We start from the raw sequence: 19,109 nt of genomic DNA on the forward strand, positions 1-19,109 counted from the left end.
AGTCGGAATAAATTCGTTTAGGTAAGGACCCTACTGAGGTAAATGACATAGGAAAATCACGGTTAAACACAAAGGTACATTCAACACTAGTATTCCACTGATTGAAGAAGGATGGTTCATACTGTGATACACTTCCACATAAAGTACTTTGCCTGTTACTGATGTCGAAGGTAGCGTGAGGCGGTGCTGCGTAGTAACATTGCGCAGGTACGGCTCTTGATGTACATAGCTCTGTCTTCCTCTTGGTGGTGACGATGAAATTGCAAATTTCTGAGCTATTAATTTATTGCCGTACTGCGCCAATCATGTAGAATACGTTCGAGGCCAAAAATCCAGGCTTGCGGATAAATTCGGGGCCTCAAGTGCTTGACCAACGTAATGCGTGTTCAATACTTGCAGGGCAGCTACCGTCTGTGTGCTGCTCGCGCGCCAATTCTCACTCGCGCGCCACACCACCTTTTCCATTCCACTACAGAACGGAGTTCCGTTCTACCTATGATCACTACACCTTTTAAATTTACACTTCTGCTTACAAAAACCCTAAGTATGAACAATCTACAATTGCATGACAGCGTATACATACAAAATTGACATAATTAATTACAGTTGTACTTGAAATATTACATAATTATTTACAAAATATGTTTTAATACATTTACTCCACCTACGTCAAAGAGGTTATTTTAAATAGATAAACTACACTTAACAAAAGCTTACTCTCGTTATAGTATTTGCTTAATAATTTCAAAATTATTATGGAACAAAAAAAATTTAATATGTACAGATTAATGGCAGTATTATATTTACAATAGCATTACAAGTGTAGCCATGTATGGCAGTGAAACGTGGACGATAAATAGTTTAGACAAGAAGAGAATAGAGGCTTTTGAAATGTGGTGCTATAGAAGAATGCTGAAGATTAGATGGGTAGTTCACATAAATAATGAGGAGGTATTTAATAGAGTTGGGGAGAAGAGAAATTTGTGGCACAACTTAACTAGAAGGAGGGATCGGTTGGTAGGGCATATTCTGAGGCATCAAGGGATCAACAATGTAGTATTGGAGGGCAGCGTGTAGGGTAAAGTCGTAGAGGGAGACCAAGAGATGAATACACTAAACAGATTCAGAAGGATGTAGATTGTAATAGGTACTGGGAGATGAAGAAGCTAGCACAGGATAGAGTAGCATGGAGAGCTGCATCAAACCAGTCTCTGGACTGAAGACCACAACAACAACACATTAATTATTTTTTGATGTTGCGATTTTTTCCGTTAGTGTATATTCGGTGGGAGCAGCACAAAGTTTGAAGTCATAATCTGTTATGCATCTGTTGTGAATGACGTATCAGTCGAAGAATATCGGATGCGTGGATGTCTTTGGGATCCGTCATATCCGTAACGTACAAAAAAATGAAGTTTGGAAGGAAACTACCTTTCGTTAGCTTCCTCGCAATTGCAGTGAGCAGCTGACGACAATCATCTGCTGATATAAGAGTAATGGATAAGGTAAGATGAAGCCGTGGGAAGTGATCCATCACCACTGTTATGACGCTTAAAGTAAAATTCATAAACACGCATTCTTCTTTCCCTTCTCCCTGCTACGTTGCTTTCTTCATCACTAACGGTGTGGTGGACAGGACATTGGGCGTATAACAGTACCTATAATAGGGGAGTGCAGATGTCATCAACTACGATTTATACTTCGTAGTGAGCACGTGCGAAGTGTCAAACGCAGGTAAGAAATGCTGTAATGTTTTATGTGATTGAAATTTTAACTGAATTTGTTTTAACAATTTACAGAATTGTCATTTCTACAGCAGCATCATTAAAAGCGCTTTTCTTTGCTCCTTTCGACTCGCATTCGGGAGGACGATGGTTCAATCCCGGATCTGGTCATTCCGATTTATTTTTTCCGTGACTTCGCGAAATCACTCCATGCATATGCCGGGATAGTTCCTCTGAAAGGACACGGTCGATTTCCTTCTCCATTCTTGACACAATCCGAGGTTTTGCTGCGTCTCTAATGACCTCGATGTCGACGGGACGTTAAACCAATCTTCCTTTTCTTGTGAATATGATAATTCTCTTGCAGTTTGGTGTCTTTCACTGTTTATTCTGATTACCTTTATGTCTTCCTCTCTTGTCGTTGGCTTCTGGTTATTTTCTCTAAGGTTATCTGTCGATATTGAATGATTTGTCCCATATGTCTAGACTCTCATACATCGAATGCCGAATGTTCCACATGTTTTCCTCTTACGAACAGATGTTTGTCTTTTGGTGCTTTTGAAATGCCTTTTCGAGTACTACGTTTATGTTTTGAACGTGAAAATGTGGGTGTTTTTGGTGTGAGTTAGTGTTTGCATCCCCTTTTTTTTACTGTCGTTTCTTCTTTGTAGTGTTGTTTTAATATGTGTGCTTTTCTTAGCAATATCATATAGTAGCATTGTTTGCGATTGTGTGTTTAGAGTTATTATTACTATTATTATTGAATCTGTAGAGCACATGTCGGAGTGCTGCTTATTTTTGTAACTGTTGTTTAACTCGGGTTAGTGTTTCATCGTGTCAGTTTGTCGTTGGTTTTTGGTAAGTTCACGAAGTTGTTTTTAATTGTTATATCTAAATATTTTTTTATTTTCTTGTCCTCTTGAAAAACTAATGTTTGTCGGTGGCCCTAATTCTTCAGACTTCTAAAAATTTAGGAACTAGGGAGGCAACATGGCAAGAAAATGTGAATGGAGTATAAGGTTTCTGGTGATTGTCATCGTTTCGCAGAGTAGCAAAAATCAAACTGTGGCAGAAACATTGAAAAACCTACCTAACAAACAAGGAAGAACATTTTTAACTATTTCACGTCAACATAATTTGGTATATTCATAACATCGTGGAAGAACACAGACTTGTTTAGAGTATTAAAGCAAAAAACTTCGCAAATGTCGTTTAACCTGATATGATCAAGTTTATCGCATAGTGTCAGAGATCTGCGTTTTAAGCTCCTGATATGTGCAAGGAATAAATTTAAAATAACTCTTAAAAATTACTAAAATAGCTATGGCTCATGAAATCTTTTAGTTCATTTAATACAAATTCAAGCATTCTGATTTTGTGGAGGTATACTTCAAATTGTTCTAACAGATTTGCATTCTTCACCAATAATAAATTAGTACACTTACCAGTCCAGAACATAAAAACGGATAACCAAAAATTCAACAGAAGTGTATAAAGTACCACTACTATATAGGGAAAACAGGCAGAAAATTCAAAACTAGTTTCCGAGAACACCCAAATGTTTTCAGACTCGACCACTTCGAGAAATCAGTTATTGCACAGCTTAACGCTAGAAAACAAAACGTGTGATCAACAAGACAAAATACAATTGCGTAATATTACACAATGAAGCCAATGGTAAGAGCCTGAAGTTCTTATTATTGGCACCGTTTCTTAGAGTTTTCAGTTTATATTGTAATCATCTTCAAAGCTACACGTTCTCGCCAACACTTAGATAAGTTCTCAGACACTCGTAAATCATTAAACGTTTTCGAGTTATTGTTTAACTTAGAACCCGACCGTGTCCGTAAATGTGTAATGGTAACAGTCAAGTGCCAACCGTTTGTTTCCACTAACCAGTTTCTTTAAAAATGAAAGAAGAAATGAACGCATCGTCCGGGTTGCAACAACAGTGATATCGAAGAGAGTTGTTGTAGTGCGGGTCATTCCATCAGAATATCAGATATCAAGTTGTCATGATCTGCGTGTTCGTGGCTTTGTTATTCACATCTGTTTCTAAATTGCTATTATTGCCGAAGTGGAGTGATATACACAGCAAATGTTATCTATTTGTGTGTTGTAACTTTGCTGTAGAAGAATCCTGGCGTACTGGTGCTAGAATTGTCTGGAAACCAGTTGGAATAGCTGCCACAGGCGCTGCCTGGATTGCTGGAGATCTTCAACGTCTCTTGCAACCACCTCAGCATATTACCCAACGCGCTGCCTGGCTCTCTCGTCGTCCTTAATCTTTCGCGCAGTAATATCGAGGCAAGTATCAACAAACACCAGAAGCTTTCAGCTTTATTACTGAGAAGCTACAAATATTTACAGCCATTTATGTCTAAGGTCTAAACCTGGCACCTTGGAAAAGACAGCTTGCAGTCATAATGTTAATTAATGTCATCCCTAGAATTTGTTGAGGGTGAAACACGTCACATTCAGGCAAGTTTTGGATGCCATTGAACCTACTGGATCGCGTCGACCTTATGTGAACCAACTGTCTGATGCCTGTTGGAAATGGCCTTCCGCAAAATGTCGGTGTATACCGGCTGAAACCGAAATGAGCTATAACATTTCGGAGGTTGTTCAGGAATATTTTCTGAGTTTTCGTATAAGGGGTCGTTGGTGGCTCGTTTGAGAGTAGTAGCATAATTATGATTTTATTAGATAGATGCACCAGAATATTTCTTATTATAATTAATCTTTGATAACGACAGATTTTCTCGGCTTTTCCATATTACGTCGTTAGTGATCTGTCTTATAACTGTCATTGTTTTCTTTAGATGCTGAACCAATGTTTTAAATTTATTGGTGAAGGACGTATATATATGGAAAATAACACATTAATTATGGTCTGACAGTAGTTTTACAGTTCCACTCTTTTGACGTTATATGATTACAAAGATTATAAGCTTTGTAAACATATAGCGTCATAAGAGTATAACTGTTAATCTACAATCAAACTGTAACTCACCTATTATTTTCAATACATATACGTCATTCACCAACTAATCAAACAAAGATTCATCGTCTAATCAAAATATTGTCAGTTATACACTGAAGCGCCAAAGAAACTGGTATAGGCATGCGTATTCCACTACAGAGATATGTGAACGGGCAGAATTCGGCGCTATGGTCGGCAACGCCTATATAAGACAACAAGTGTCTGACGCAGTTGTTAGATCGCTTACTGCTGTGACATGGCAGATTATCAAGATTTAAGTAAGTTATAATGTGATGTTATAGTCAGCACATAAGTAGTGGGACGCCAACGGCCTTGCCACTATCCGGCTGGGCTAGCACTTGCCTGGGTGACCATCCGGTCTGCCGAGCACCGTTCGCAAGCGGGGTGCACTCAGCCTTTGTGAGGCAAACTGAGGAGCTACTTGATTGAGAAGTTGCGGCTCAGATCGCGTAAACTGACATACAGCCTGGAGAGCGGGGTGCTGACTACATACCCCTCCACATCCGCATCCAATGACGCCTGTGGGCTGAGGGTGACACGGCGGCCGGGCGGTACCGTTGTGCCCTCATGGCCTGTTCGGACGGAGTTTATGGGCGATGGGACGCAGCATTTCCGAGGTAGTGATCATGTGGGGATTTTCCCTTACGACCATTTGAAGAGTGTACCGTGAATATCAGGAATCCGGTAAAACACCAGATCTCCGACATCGCTGCGGTCGGAAAAAGATCCTGCAAGAACGGGACCAATGACAACCGAAGAGACTCTTTCGACGTGACAGAAGTGCAACCCTTCCTCAAATCGCTGTAGACTTCAATGCTGACTCATCAACAAGAGTCAGCTTGTGAACTACTCAATGAGAACATCATCGATATGGGCTTTCGGAGCCGAAGGCCCATTTGTGTACCGTTGATGACTCCACGACACAAAGCTTTATGCCTAGCCTGGGCCCGTCACCACCGACAATGGGCTATTGATGACTGGAAACATGTTGCCTGGTCGGATGAGTCTCGTTTGTAATTTATAGAGCTGATCTACACCTAGATATATATACTCCGCCAGCCACCAAGCGGTGTGTGGCGGAGGGCTCTATTAACGCCAAAGTCATATCCCCCCCCCGCCCGACTCTCGGATTGCACGAGGGAAAAACGACTCTCTGAACGCCTCAGTACGAGCTCTAATTTCCCATATCTTTGAATGGTGATCATTGCGCGATTTGAAAGTTGGTGGTAATAATATATGCTCTACATCCTCGGCGAAGGTCGGATTTTGGAATTTAGCTACTCGTCTATCTGCAAGTGCGTCCCACTTCAAACTTTCTAAGAGATTTGTAACGCTCTCGCGATGGCTAAATGTACCAGTCACGAATCTTGCCCTTCTTCTTTGGACCTTCACAGTCTTTCGAATCAGACCCAACTGGGTCCGCAGCTCGTGGTCCTGCGGTAGCGTTCTCGCTTCCCACGCCCGGGTTCCCGGGTTCGATTCCCGGCGGGGTCAGGGATTTTCTCTGCCTCGTGATGACTGGTTGTTGTGTGATGTCCTTAGGTTAGTTAGGTTTAAGTGGTGCTAAGTTCTATGGGACTGATGACCATAGATGTTAAGTCCCATAGTGCTCAGAGCCATTTAGACCCAACTGGTAAGGGTTCCATACAGACGAACAATACTCTACGACTGGGCGAACTGAAGAATTGTAAGCAATTTCCTTTGTTGAAGGAGTGCTTCGCTTCAGGATTCTATCAATAAACCGCAATCTAGAGTTCGCCTTACCCGTTACTTGCGTAATCTGATTGTTCCATTTGACATAATTTCGAATAGTCACACCCAGATACTTGACGGATGTTACCGCTTCCAAAGACTGGGCATTTACTTTGTACTCGTGCATTAATGGGGATTTTCGCTTTGTTATACGCAGTAGGTTACACTTACTAATATTGAGAGTTAACTGCCAGTCATTACACCACGCGTTTATTTTCTGCAAATCCTCATAGATTCATTCACAACTTTCATGTGATACTACTTTCCTGTAGACTACAGTATCATTGGCAAACAGTCTATCGCCGCTGTCAGTACCATTAACCAGATCGTTTACGTAAATCCTAAAAAGCAGCGGACCTATTACGCTGCCCTGGGGCGCACCTAATTTTACGCTTGTTTCTGTTAAAGTCTCCCCATTCAGGACGACATACTGCTCTCTGTCTGTTAGGAAACTTTCTATCCAACCTCAAAAATCAGTGGATCCTGTATGTCAGCAGGGGACATTTTAAGCTGGTGCAGGCTCTGTAATGGTGCTGTCTGTGTGCAGCTGGAGTGATATGGGACGCCTGATACGTCTAGACATGACTCTGACAAGTGGAACGTACTTAAGCATCCTGTCTGGTCACCTACATCCATTCATGTCCATGTGCGTTCCGACGGACTTGGGCAATTCCAGCAGGACAATACGACACCCCCACACGTCTAGAATTGCCACAGAGTGACTCCAGGAACACTTTTGAGTTTAAACACTTCCGCTGGCCACACAAACTCTCCAGCCATGAAAATTATTGAGCATATCTGGGAAGCCTTGAAACGTGTTGTTCAGAAGATATCTACACCCACTCCTACTCTTACGGACTTATGGACAGCTCTGCAGGATTCATGGTGTCAGTTCCCTTCAGCACTATTTCAGACATTATTCGAGTCCATGCCACGTCGTTTTGCGGTACTTCTGCGTGCCCATGGGGGCCCTACACGATATTAGGTAGGTGTACCAGTTTCTTTGGCTCTTCAGTGTAAGACAGTTCACTAAAAACGTAGTATGGACGTAACACCATTCCAGACATACTTGACAGTGACGATAAATGCCGAAACAGTCTGTCTTTAACAAATATTAATTATAGTAAGCAACTACTCCCGTGCATCTTTCTGATAATTGTGTCATCATCTGTTGCCCCTAAAGAAGAAAAAAATATAATTTCCTGTTTTGTTACCTCAATTACCTTTGTTCTTTTGAAATTTTAACAACAGTGAAGAAACCTGAAATATTAATCAACAAAGCGTATAACTGTAGAGTAATACAACAATTCTCACGCGAAAAAAGTATACTTTTATCGCTGTGAGTTCAACGTGTTCTATGAGCGTACAACACAGTACGTAACAAATAAAGGACGGGTCAAAATGTGGACCACCACCATCGCGGCAGAATATCAAGCTACGCACCACCGGACAACACGGTCAGTAACGTTAGCTATTTGGTGTAACACATCCGCGGCTGCGATAATCCTAGCAACTAAATTAATGGGAGTATGGACTGGAATCTCTAAAACTAGGCTCTTCACACGCCCCCAGAAGAATTTCATAGACTGATTGCCTCCATTTCCTTTCTAAATTATGACTTTAGTGAAAATGACCTGAAAATATTTTCATTTTTAGACAAAGTATTAACGAGATCTCAGTGCTATTTTGTTGCCATTATTAGGAGCATAAAACACTTTTTCGCGTAACGACAAATGCAAATGGAACTTGAACATGTATTCAAGTGAATGCAACATTACGGTCAATACACTCTAGCTCCCTTCTAGCTTCGAAAATATTCCGGATCAGGTCGAGTAGGCGAAGTCCGCAGCAACACATACCTACGTTATACTTGCCATTAAATGCATGCAAATAATTGAAAATATTTCTGGCGATGGCAGATTAACTGAAAAATGATTCTTCTGAACCAGAGCAATATCTAATAAGTTGTTTTTGTCAACTACCGATATACAAGTAAGTAAGAATATATCAAAACGTGAGAGTAATGAGAGTTATATTCTTGATGGAAGCAAGTAGTTCTGAATCCTAGTACAATAATGAAAGGTAATTTAAAATAACCTGTCGTTATCATTCAATAAACAAGTGGAAACTGTAGTATCGACGTTACATTAGTCCTCTAACAGACCACAAGCATGGTAGATGTTCATCACTAACAGTTCATATACGTCCTTCAGTTGGCTCATAAGTTCCTGTGGTAATATACAACAAAGTAAACTAGAATAAGAATTCGAAGGCAGCTGCTGAAATTCACGCAAAAGCAGGTTTCCACAGCAGCAAAGGTGATTTAATGTCTTCAACTAAATCGCATGTGGTTCATCCCCTTCTACTACTCGACATCACAACGTAATTTGAGGTCTGTGTCTGTCATGTTTGTGCACACTCGCTACACAGTGCTGTTCGCCGAGATAGTCGGAAAAGACTTAGTCAGATTTCCACGAACTCATACTGGAAGACACCTCTGGAATCTTGTAGTCTCTAAGTATTTAAAAAAATAATAATAATAATAAAATTGGCCAGGTGCGAATAGGTCCCGTACAATGAAGATTCCTTACAAACTTAATATGTATATTTCATCCATATCGCGAATCGAGAATCTGGACGATTTTTACCTGTTGCCATAATTGAGTCTGGAGTGATATCGGTCATGGGAAATCCAAAACTTCCAAGAATTTTTTAATTTTAATTTTGAATGCAGATAACAAATGAAAAAAGAAATATTTTTTCATGTCATTTAATTCCAAATTATCAATTTTATGATTTTTTTCACCTTACTTGTGCCGTAATGTCTTGCTTCTTGCCCAATTACATCATTTTAGGCGAAGGGGAAGTACGCTGTACGTTTTTATGAGAGGGTTTCCGAGTATCTAAATATGTGACACAAATAGCAGTATCTTTTGATTGTATTGACTTGGAAGCTTCAATGATTTACACTGCCAAGGGTCTGTAGATCTTAGTAAGTGACATAATGTTCGACTTAATGAATCTACGCGTTCCCGAGAAAATGTGTATTTCACGGTCGGACAGTGAGACACACAGATGGACAATGACGTGATCGTACAAGGGCTCCATTTTTACCGTCTGAGATACGGAATCCTAAAAATAGCTTCTTTGATCACCGACGTCAGAACTGCCCTTCGAAATATCGCATTCCCTCTAAATAACTTGCCTTCTACATTCACGATAGCCGTGACTTGATCTTCTCGTTTTGTTGTGTCCGTAACTGAGGTGGGCAAGAAAGACACACATTTATAAGTGATAAATTTCTTATTTCATACTATGGGAGCTAGTCCACGCTTTAGTTACCCTCCCCCTCCCCCTCAATCCCCCTCCCAAACACCATTTAGGACCTTTAAATTTTACACTCACCTTCAGAAAAAAAGAACGCCTTGAACGACTAGAGATAGGACGTTCATATCCACAGGACATGTACATTAGTAACTTCTGCAGAAATGATTAGTATTTGTACCATGTCAACGCGCAGCTTCAAGGTCATCATCGATATTGCAGCGCAACACTACCTACCGGTAAAATATGCCTACGGCTGTCTTTGTCGCTATAAACCGAAGAAGTGTGACTTGATCAGACGTGCAGAATACTTCGCAGAAGTATGCGCAGACCGAATCATCAAATCAGTGGGTTTGAAAGAGGGCGCATTATTGGCATGAGAGAATGTAATGCATCGACCCGGGAAAATGCTGCTCGTGTGGAACAATGTGCTCCGGCAGTGCAATGGGCGTGTACAGAATGGCTCACGGAAGTCCACAGAATACGACGAGATGGGTCATGTCGCGCCACCGAGACCAGCCTCCAGAGGATCGACAACTCATCCGAATGACACTGTAGGACAGATCTGCGTCCTCCTCGCCTCTGGCGCAACAGTGGAACAGCGGAACACATCGTACACTATCAGGGGTGACAGTCCGTCGCCGTTTATTACGGCATGGGTTACGTGCGCTTGTATACTACTCCGCCTATCTTTGACGAGTGTGTAGAAACATCCTAGGCGAAAACGGTGCATGGAACGACGTCCCTGGCGACAGGAACGGCATCAGGTAGTGTTTCGGACGAAACCAGTTTCTGTTTGTTTGAAAATGATGGCTGCATCTTGGTTCGCTGCAGACACAGAGAACGGCAACACAGTGACTGCATTCGCACAAGTCATACAGCGCTAACTTAAGGCCTTAGGATGTGGGGTGTTATTGGGTACAACCACAAATCACAGTCAGTGAGTGTCGAGAGCACCGTGACCAGTGTGACCTACGTGAATGACAGCCTGCAACCCATAGCCATACCCTTCTTACACAACATCCCAGACATGATTTTTCAGAACGATAATGCACGACCACATGTTGCTTCGTGAACAGGTTCTTTCTTAGTGTCACAGGATGTCAACCTTTTGCCCTGGTCCACCAGATCGCCAGACTTGTCGCCAATCAAAAACGTGTGGGATAAGGTGAAACAATGGGTGTTGTGCTTTGACAGATAAACTTTGGAAGCAGGTGAATGCAGCATGGGTTGCTATACCGCAGGACGCCATTTGCGCCTTATTCGCGTCGATGCCGTCACGAATGGAACAAGTTAACAGGGCCCATGACGAACCCTGTGCCTGGAAGACAACAGGACACATGCCGACTGAAATGTTAATCATTTCAACAGAACTTCCTAATGTACATGTCCTGTGTATATGAACGTTGTATCTCTAGTCATTCAGCGTGTTCTGTTTTTTCCTGAACAGGGATGTATGTTGTAAGGTTAAAGAATTTTAGGTTGGTTTTGTTGTTTCAAAATTTTTGTATATGACCATTGTATTTGTACTGGGTTTTGTAATTTTACTAGACTGTCAGAAGATGCCTTTCAATACAGGCGAAACGCCTCGCAAAAGAGGAACTAATAAATCCATCTTTATTTCATGCACGACTCTCTATAACATTATCACGATTGCTGTACCAGTGGCACAGAGTTTGGGAACGCAGTGGAATGACTTTTCTGAAATCTGCAAATGGGTGACACATTGATAAGTTTATTTACAATATCTACACTTAAAAACTGAGATAGATATAATCCTTATTTTTTATGAATTCTTCTTGGTGCTGAGTTATGTACAGTCATGCTCAAAAGTATCCGAACGACCTGAATTGCATTTCGCCTGATTCGCTAATCGCTCCTTGGTACAGTCGTTTGACTATTGAAAATAGTTCCAACAAGTCACCACTAGAAAACACTACTCTGTATCGCAATAACTCAAGACGTAAAGTAATACTGCGACACTACAAATATCAGGGAACCCCTTATCACAGGTAAGACAGTCCTTAAGGCTTGTAAGCTCACATTTGTTACAATAAATGACATACCTGAAATGTTACCAATCTCATTATTACGTCAGATAGGTAATGCACGTAGTAAGTTCGTCGTATTGATGATTTCCCCTTCAAAGTAACATACCATACTTATTATTTAATACAAAATGACATTAAAAATTTAAATTATTCACGGGCAGCTTGTTGAGAATATGTATGGACTTCAAATGACACGACGAACCGTCTCGTTCTGCATATGGATTCAAACTCAGGTCATGCAGACTAAGCAAAGATTTCGTGACTGACAGAAACTAACAGACGTTCCTGATTAGGCACCCAGAGAGTGATATACCTCGATTTTAGACAATATCAGTTAGCAAATACCAACGTTAAATTACATAACGCAAACATTTTTAACTGACGCGAACTCCTACCCAGCACCTATTGTCCCTGTTAATGAACTACGAGAGATGTTAAATATTGCTTCTTAACAAGTAACATATTTCAAATGCCGTGAGGTAAAGCTTTGTGTTGGACAGGGATTCGTACCCAGAACCTAATAAGATAGATATTGAAGTACAATCAACTGTGACTTATCGGATTTTCTCGGCAGTAGGTAGATGTTTTAACTGAAATGACAAGACGAAACATTAATTTTTCCTTCCCAGGACTCCATCCCGGCACCTAACGCTTTTATATTCTAGAGAAAATGAACGTTAAATATGGGTTTGTTGCACCAGCAGCGACATGTGAGCATGTTCGAACTAGAAATAATATGACGAAGAGTTCAGTGCTGACTGGGAATAGAGCTCCACACATATCGTTGTTGACTACACACAAAGAGACGCCAGCTACCGAATTTTTTCGCAGGCGTAGCTCCGTCTACGTTCGCCTTAATGGTTTTAATTTTGACAGACATAATCTTATGATTATGCGTCTTTATTGTTTTAATTTTTAATCTGTGACAGGGCCAGTGTTTGGCTCTCAAAATAATGTAATTTTTTTGTAAGTATCACGATTTCTTTATTATTCAATCATTAGACTGATAATACATTTCAGTGACTAATATATGTCCGTATGTGGTTTAATTTATAGGTTCTGAAGAAGATTCCATTACTGGAATCGAAACCTAAGTAAACGAGTAAAAATTACCTTGCAACTGAAGGCTGAAAAAATTGTTTATTTAAAGACGTTATAATCCAGAATCCGCATTAAACATCACGTTCCTTCATTACCAACTGGGCAGAGCCAGTTTACGTTGGGAAATGACATAGCGGAAGTCATGGTAAACAGAAATACAGTCGCCAGTAAACTTACATTAGAAAATTTTATTTTATTTGATGAACCGATAGCCATTTAAAGGAACAGGGCTCTTTTGTACTTTATTGAACTAGAGACGTTGAAAAATTTGGTGCTGGACTGTGATTCGAATTCGTATCTCCTCTTTCGAGTATCTGAATCTCTCGGAACAGTATAGTTCAATCATTTTGTTCCTTTTCTCAAGACTGCAGTCTTCTCTAGGTCTCCTCCAAAGGTAAGTATATGGGTCCGAATCCTGATCCAGTACAAAATTATTCATAATTTCATTTCAAGCTCTATCACGTGCACACCGGTCTGTTGGTGAAAATTAACGTGCATTTTTAATGTCTGTTCATGAGTTGCCAACAATCGCAGTAGGTGTCGTTATTTCTGGTCAAACACGCACACATCTTACTATTGGTGAGTATGCACGGTAGGTGAGCAGTTCGATTGTCGCTTGGGCACAAAAGTTTGTATCCTTATTTTAGAATCCAGCACCTAGCACTGGTAAGAAAAACCAATACGTAACATTTGATTTTACTTAGCTAACAATCTGATTACGTGTTGGGTTCGTATCTCCGTCACAGAACTTCACATCACGCACTTCATCTTTAAATGCATGCACACTTTGTTACTTCAGAATAGAGGTATATCAGACATCTTTCGTGGTTAGTTAACAGGGACGAAAGGGTCTTGATAGAAGACCTGGTTTATTACAAAAACTGTCGTATTTTATTTTCAAGTTTAGATTTGGTTACTGGTATTGGCAAAAACTTCGGTAATTTATGACTCTTCATGGCTAATCATCAATATGATATGATTAGATTAGATTACATTAGATTAATTCTTGTTTCACAGATCATGAATACGATATTTCGTAATGATGTGGAACGTGTCATTTTAATGAAAGATTTCTTTACATACCATGATTCAATTTCTTAATAATTTTTTACTCTCTGTCTCTCTCTCTCATTCTTTTTGATTTCTCTCTCTCTCTCTCTCTCTCTGTAACACACACACACATTCTTTTTTTTAATTTTGTTTGTTTGTTGTGCTCGACTTTCGTCGAGGCACGAAAACGTCTGTGAATGAATTTCTTTGTTTTGAGTACACTTACGAAAGAAATATAAAAACAACTATGAGAGTTACTGATTTATGATGCTTAGTTTGCAGTCAGTTCTGAGTATTATTAGTAACTACGCTCCAGTCCCTAAACCTAGTTACAGAAATGCGAATCAGGTGCATTAAGTATTCCAGGCCGTAGCAGCCGCGACTTGGAGACACCAGCTATGGTCACTTCCCAGCCCGCTGCAAGATCACATCGGTTCGTCTTCTTCCTGCTGTTATTGTAACTGAGATTTAGCAACAAGGCAATGTATGTTTGGCAAGTCCGTGATCGACGAGTTACTTCCTGGTGTGCACGGAATTAAGCCTCCAAGTTCACTTGATTTTACCTGTCATTTCCATTGAATAATTTCAGTTATTATCGCTTGAGGTGTAACAAAAGATTGTAAATTTACGGCTTTCAGCCCAGGAAAGTCGTTGCACGTGGAAATCGCAACTAATCTCGTCCTTCAAATAGCGGTTTACGAGTTCTAACCACTATTGGTTTCGTAAGAGGAAGCTAAGACACATACTTCTTAACCAGCTCTGTGGTAACGTGCTAATCTGTGTAAAGGCGTCTGATATGGTTCGCAGTTCCAGTCTCACTGAGTGTAGGGGTTTTACCCCTTCTGTGAAAGAGCTACAAACAGTCAGATCAAACATCGATAAGGAAATCGCAAGAAAATACTTTCGGCTCATAGTGCAATGGTGAAAAACTTACAATGCTGCTCAACAGGTAAAGCCTCTTTCCGCTGCTGACAAGCAAATTTTGGGTTTCTAGGAATACATAACTTTATTTATGAAATGCCACGTTTGCATACCTCTTGAGTATGACACAGCATACCAATTAAACACAGACCCAATCAAAATCTAAGTGAGTAGTATTTTACCAATTCGTGACGATAGAGGCACGCTTGTGTACAGATACTCAGTTTTATTAAAACACACTTTCGTCGTAAGGTTATCGTGGGTAGTTTTATTTCATTTTTTATAATACAGTTCACAATTTTCGTAAGGTTTCCTTTAATGTTGTTAAAAAAATAGTAAACATGAGAGAGAAATTAATCATCAACGATATATGCGATTTCTCTGATGTCATCTATAACAGTCTGAAAATGTACATGCAGTTTATTGATTATATGCATGTAGAAAACTTGTTCTGAGTTAAAGCTGTCAAACAAGGTTTGAATAAGAATAAAATGCCACTACCAGACGACAGCTAATGTAGGAAATACTTTTCCGACGTATTTTGGCACGATGCGCTCTACCCATACATAATACAAAAGTTTCGAGATGCATCTACTGTCTGGCTGTCTATTAAACCTGAAATGAACAAAATGTCGCAGAAGTTAGCCCTTTTTCCACATACGACTATTTTGGGTTGAGAAGTGAAGGAAATTATGTTACAAGTTCCATTAGATTGATAATTCTAGGAGACAGCAGAATTGCGTTTTAAAAAATATAGCAGGGAGTGTACTCGAACTCGAGGCATCTTATCTACAGTGCGCGATACTTACCATTACGCCACTAGCTGACACGCAACTACAGCAGCTCCAGAAGTCAAAAACAATTCCTCAAGTGGAAAGGAACACTTCCTATTTTAATTTCTGCATCCTACACTGTTGGCAGTTCTGTGTTGGTGGCAGTTACGTGATTTTATTTCGGTGATTACAAAATAAAGATGAATGCATGCACTGGGTACCCGAGGCAGCTAGTTCATGGTGATTTGGTCAACCAAGTAAATGAATTTACTGAACATGCTGCAAATTGATACAGGGAGCCTGTGTGTCAGAATTCTCAGCCAGTGTGGTACAACGGCGGTATGACAGAATAATGAACCTCTGAGAAGAGGATTTGGTGGTCTGTTGGGCTGATGATAGGTTCGATTCCAACTTCGGTCAATGATTTCAGATAGGGAGAGACAGATTCCATTCTCTTCTGGCTACACCAAGTGAAGAAGATATAATGGCATTGTGGTCTGAAATTCACATTAAAAATGATATTCCTTCTCTCCCAAGTAGACGTTAGGTTGAGCCACAATAAAGTCTGGAGTGGCGACGTGTAGAAACTCTATCACCAGTAACCTTTCTTATACTAGTTATTTATTTCTAGTGACGAAACAAACGCTATTTAGGCTCACAGGACACTTATTCCATCTTTTATCTGAGCTTCTGTATGTCGATAAAATTGGTTCTGTACTGGGAACGCAACTCAGACCGCCCTTAACGCGGAATTTGATCCCTTCGTGACAATACAGCTCGGCTACAGCTTGTTGTTTGTTGAAAACTGCAGATTCCTCAACATCTCCACATATTGCGCGTGAATGGTTTCGAATCCTGGCCCGGAACTACAGATTTCATTATGTATTATCAAGCTCTAGCATGAGAACACCTATCTGCTGGTGGATAATAATTTCGATTTTTATTGTATTTTCATTCGTTGTCAACACGACTCCCAGTGAGACACAGAACTATTTCCGAGATCACTGTAAGTTCAAGATGTTATTCCGAGCTGCTAGTGAAGAAAAATTCGGTAGCTGACGTCTCTTTGTGTGTAGTCAACAATGATATGTGTGGAGCTCTATTCCCAGTCAGCACTGAACTCTTCGTCGTATTATTTCTAGTTCGAACATGCTCACATGTCGCTGCTGGTGCAACAAACCCATATTTCACGTTTGTTTTCTCTAGAATATAAAAGCGTTAGGTGCCGGGATGGAGTCCTGGGAAGGAAAAAATTAATGTTTCGTCTCGTCATTTCAGTTAAAACATCTACCTACTGCCGAGAAAATCCGATAAGTCACAGTTGATTGTGCTTCAATATCTATCTTATTAGGTTCTGGGTACGAATCCCTGTCCAACACAAAGCTTTACCTCACGGCATTTGAAATATGTTACTTGTTAAGAAGCAATATTTAACATCTCTCGTAGTTCATTAACAGGGACAATAGGTGCTGGGTAGGAGTTCGCGTCAGTTAAAAATGTTTGCGTTATGTAATTTAACGTTTGTATTTGCTAACTGATATTGTCTAAAATCGAGGTATATCACTCTCTGGGTGCCTAATCAGGAACGTCTGTTAGTTTCTGTCAGTCACGAAATCTTTGCTTAGTCTGCATGACCTGAGTTTGAATCCATATGCAGAACGAGACGGTTCGTCGTGCCATTTGAAGTTCATACATATTCTCAACTAGCTGCCCGTGAATAACTTAAATTTTTTATGTCATTTTGTGTTAAATAATAAGTATGGTATGTTACTTTGAAGGGGAAATCATCAATACGACGAACTTACTACGTGCATTACCTATCTGACGTAATAATGAGAGTGGTAACATTTCAGGTATGTCATTTATTGTAATAAATGTGAGCTTACAAGCCTTAAGGACAGTCTTACCTGTGATGAGCTGTTCCCTGATATTTGTAGTATCGTAGTATTACTTTACGTCTTGAGTTATTGCGATACAGAGCAGTGTTTTCTAGTGGTGACTTGTTGAAACTATTTTCAATAGTCAAACGACTGTACCAAGGAGCGATTAGAGGACCTGCTAGACAGCTGCGTTATTTGGGTTGCACGCGAATCAGGCGAAATGCAATTCAGGTCGTTCGGATACTTTTGAACACGACTGTACAATGTGAGTCATGTTCTTGATGGAAACAAACAGTCTTGAATGCTGATACAAACTGTGCAGCCTCTGACAAGTGGTGATGCTTACTAGTATTGTGCTACGTCGATGTACGAGTGTGTCACTAATGCGTTCCGTATAGAGATTAATACAAGTCTAAAGAATCACTGGGTCTGTTGAGGAAGCTCTAAATGCAGCTGGTTAAAAAGATGCGCTGGTCAATCAGAGTCGCAGGCAGTGAGTTCACGTGAGTTCGGTGTCCTCTGGTGGCGTGTGTGCGTAGCGCCACCCATCGAAGACATGAAACAGCTCGCTGGCGGGAGATTTGAAAGTGCTGTCTTCCGCGTTTCTGTGGCTGGCATGTGGCGCACCAGATAGGGTCGACGAAGAAGCCGTCCATATCGCATGTTTTTAAGCTTCAAGCAGCTAGCTGATATTTATTTTATCATATATCTCTTTCACAACGACCCCAGAACAAAACTCAAGAATTTCCAGTGGCGTTCCCTGCTCTCCCTGAAGCTCTCTTCAACAAAGAGTTGCTTCTTGATAGGTACTTTCAATCTTTCCAACCGGTTCTGGAAAATAAGTTCCACGAAAATTCATTCACACTCAAGCCTGTGTAGTAAGCCCCTTTTACAATCCATTTAGAATGATTTAAGGCTGTCAAACCATTATTTGCAGATAGAACGAAGTCCCTTCCACCGGCTACTGGAAACCGGCCCTGGCATTCACAATAGCTAAACAACGAGCCTGTGAATATTGTCAGGAAAAATATATTATGGGTTGTATGTGTGCATAACGTGGTAATGAAAAAATGTACGCCTTCTTTCTGTAACACCACTCCAAAGCAGTCTTATAAGCCAAAGTCAGCTGACGATTTTTACAAATATAGCCCAATGAAGGAAAAATGAATTCACTTAATGTAGATAGTCGATGTGAAGATCGTACTGTACAAATCACTTGCTTTTGGGGCGAAGAGCTTATTTTCGTCCGGAAAGGAAGATTGTTTGACAGAGTGAAAAAAGTGAAAGTCTGAGGGAGAAAGATTATTTGAATAAGGTGGGCGCGGAATGACTTTCCAACTCCTGTATAGTGTTTTTGTAAATCTAGCAGAATACGGGCTGGCGTAACATCACTTACGCAGTTTTCTTGGTCGTTGTTCTTGCACTGTGTCTGCAAGACGCCTCAGTTGTCGACAATAAATGTCAGCAGTGATGATTACACCGTGGGGAAGCAATTCGTACAACAGCACATTATCGTTGTTCCACCAGAT

Source organism: Schistocerca cancellata, chromosome 1 (genome assembly GCF_023864275.1).
Source record: "Schistocerca cancellata isolate TAMUIC-IGC-003103 chromosome 1, iqSchCanc2.1, whole genome shotgun sequence".
NCBI lineage: Eukaryota > Metazoa > Arthropoda > Insecta > Orthoptera > Acrididae > Schistocerca > Schistocerca cancellata.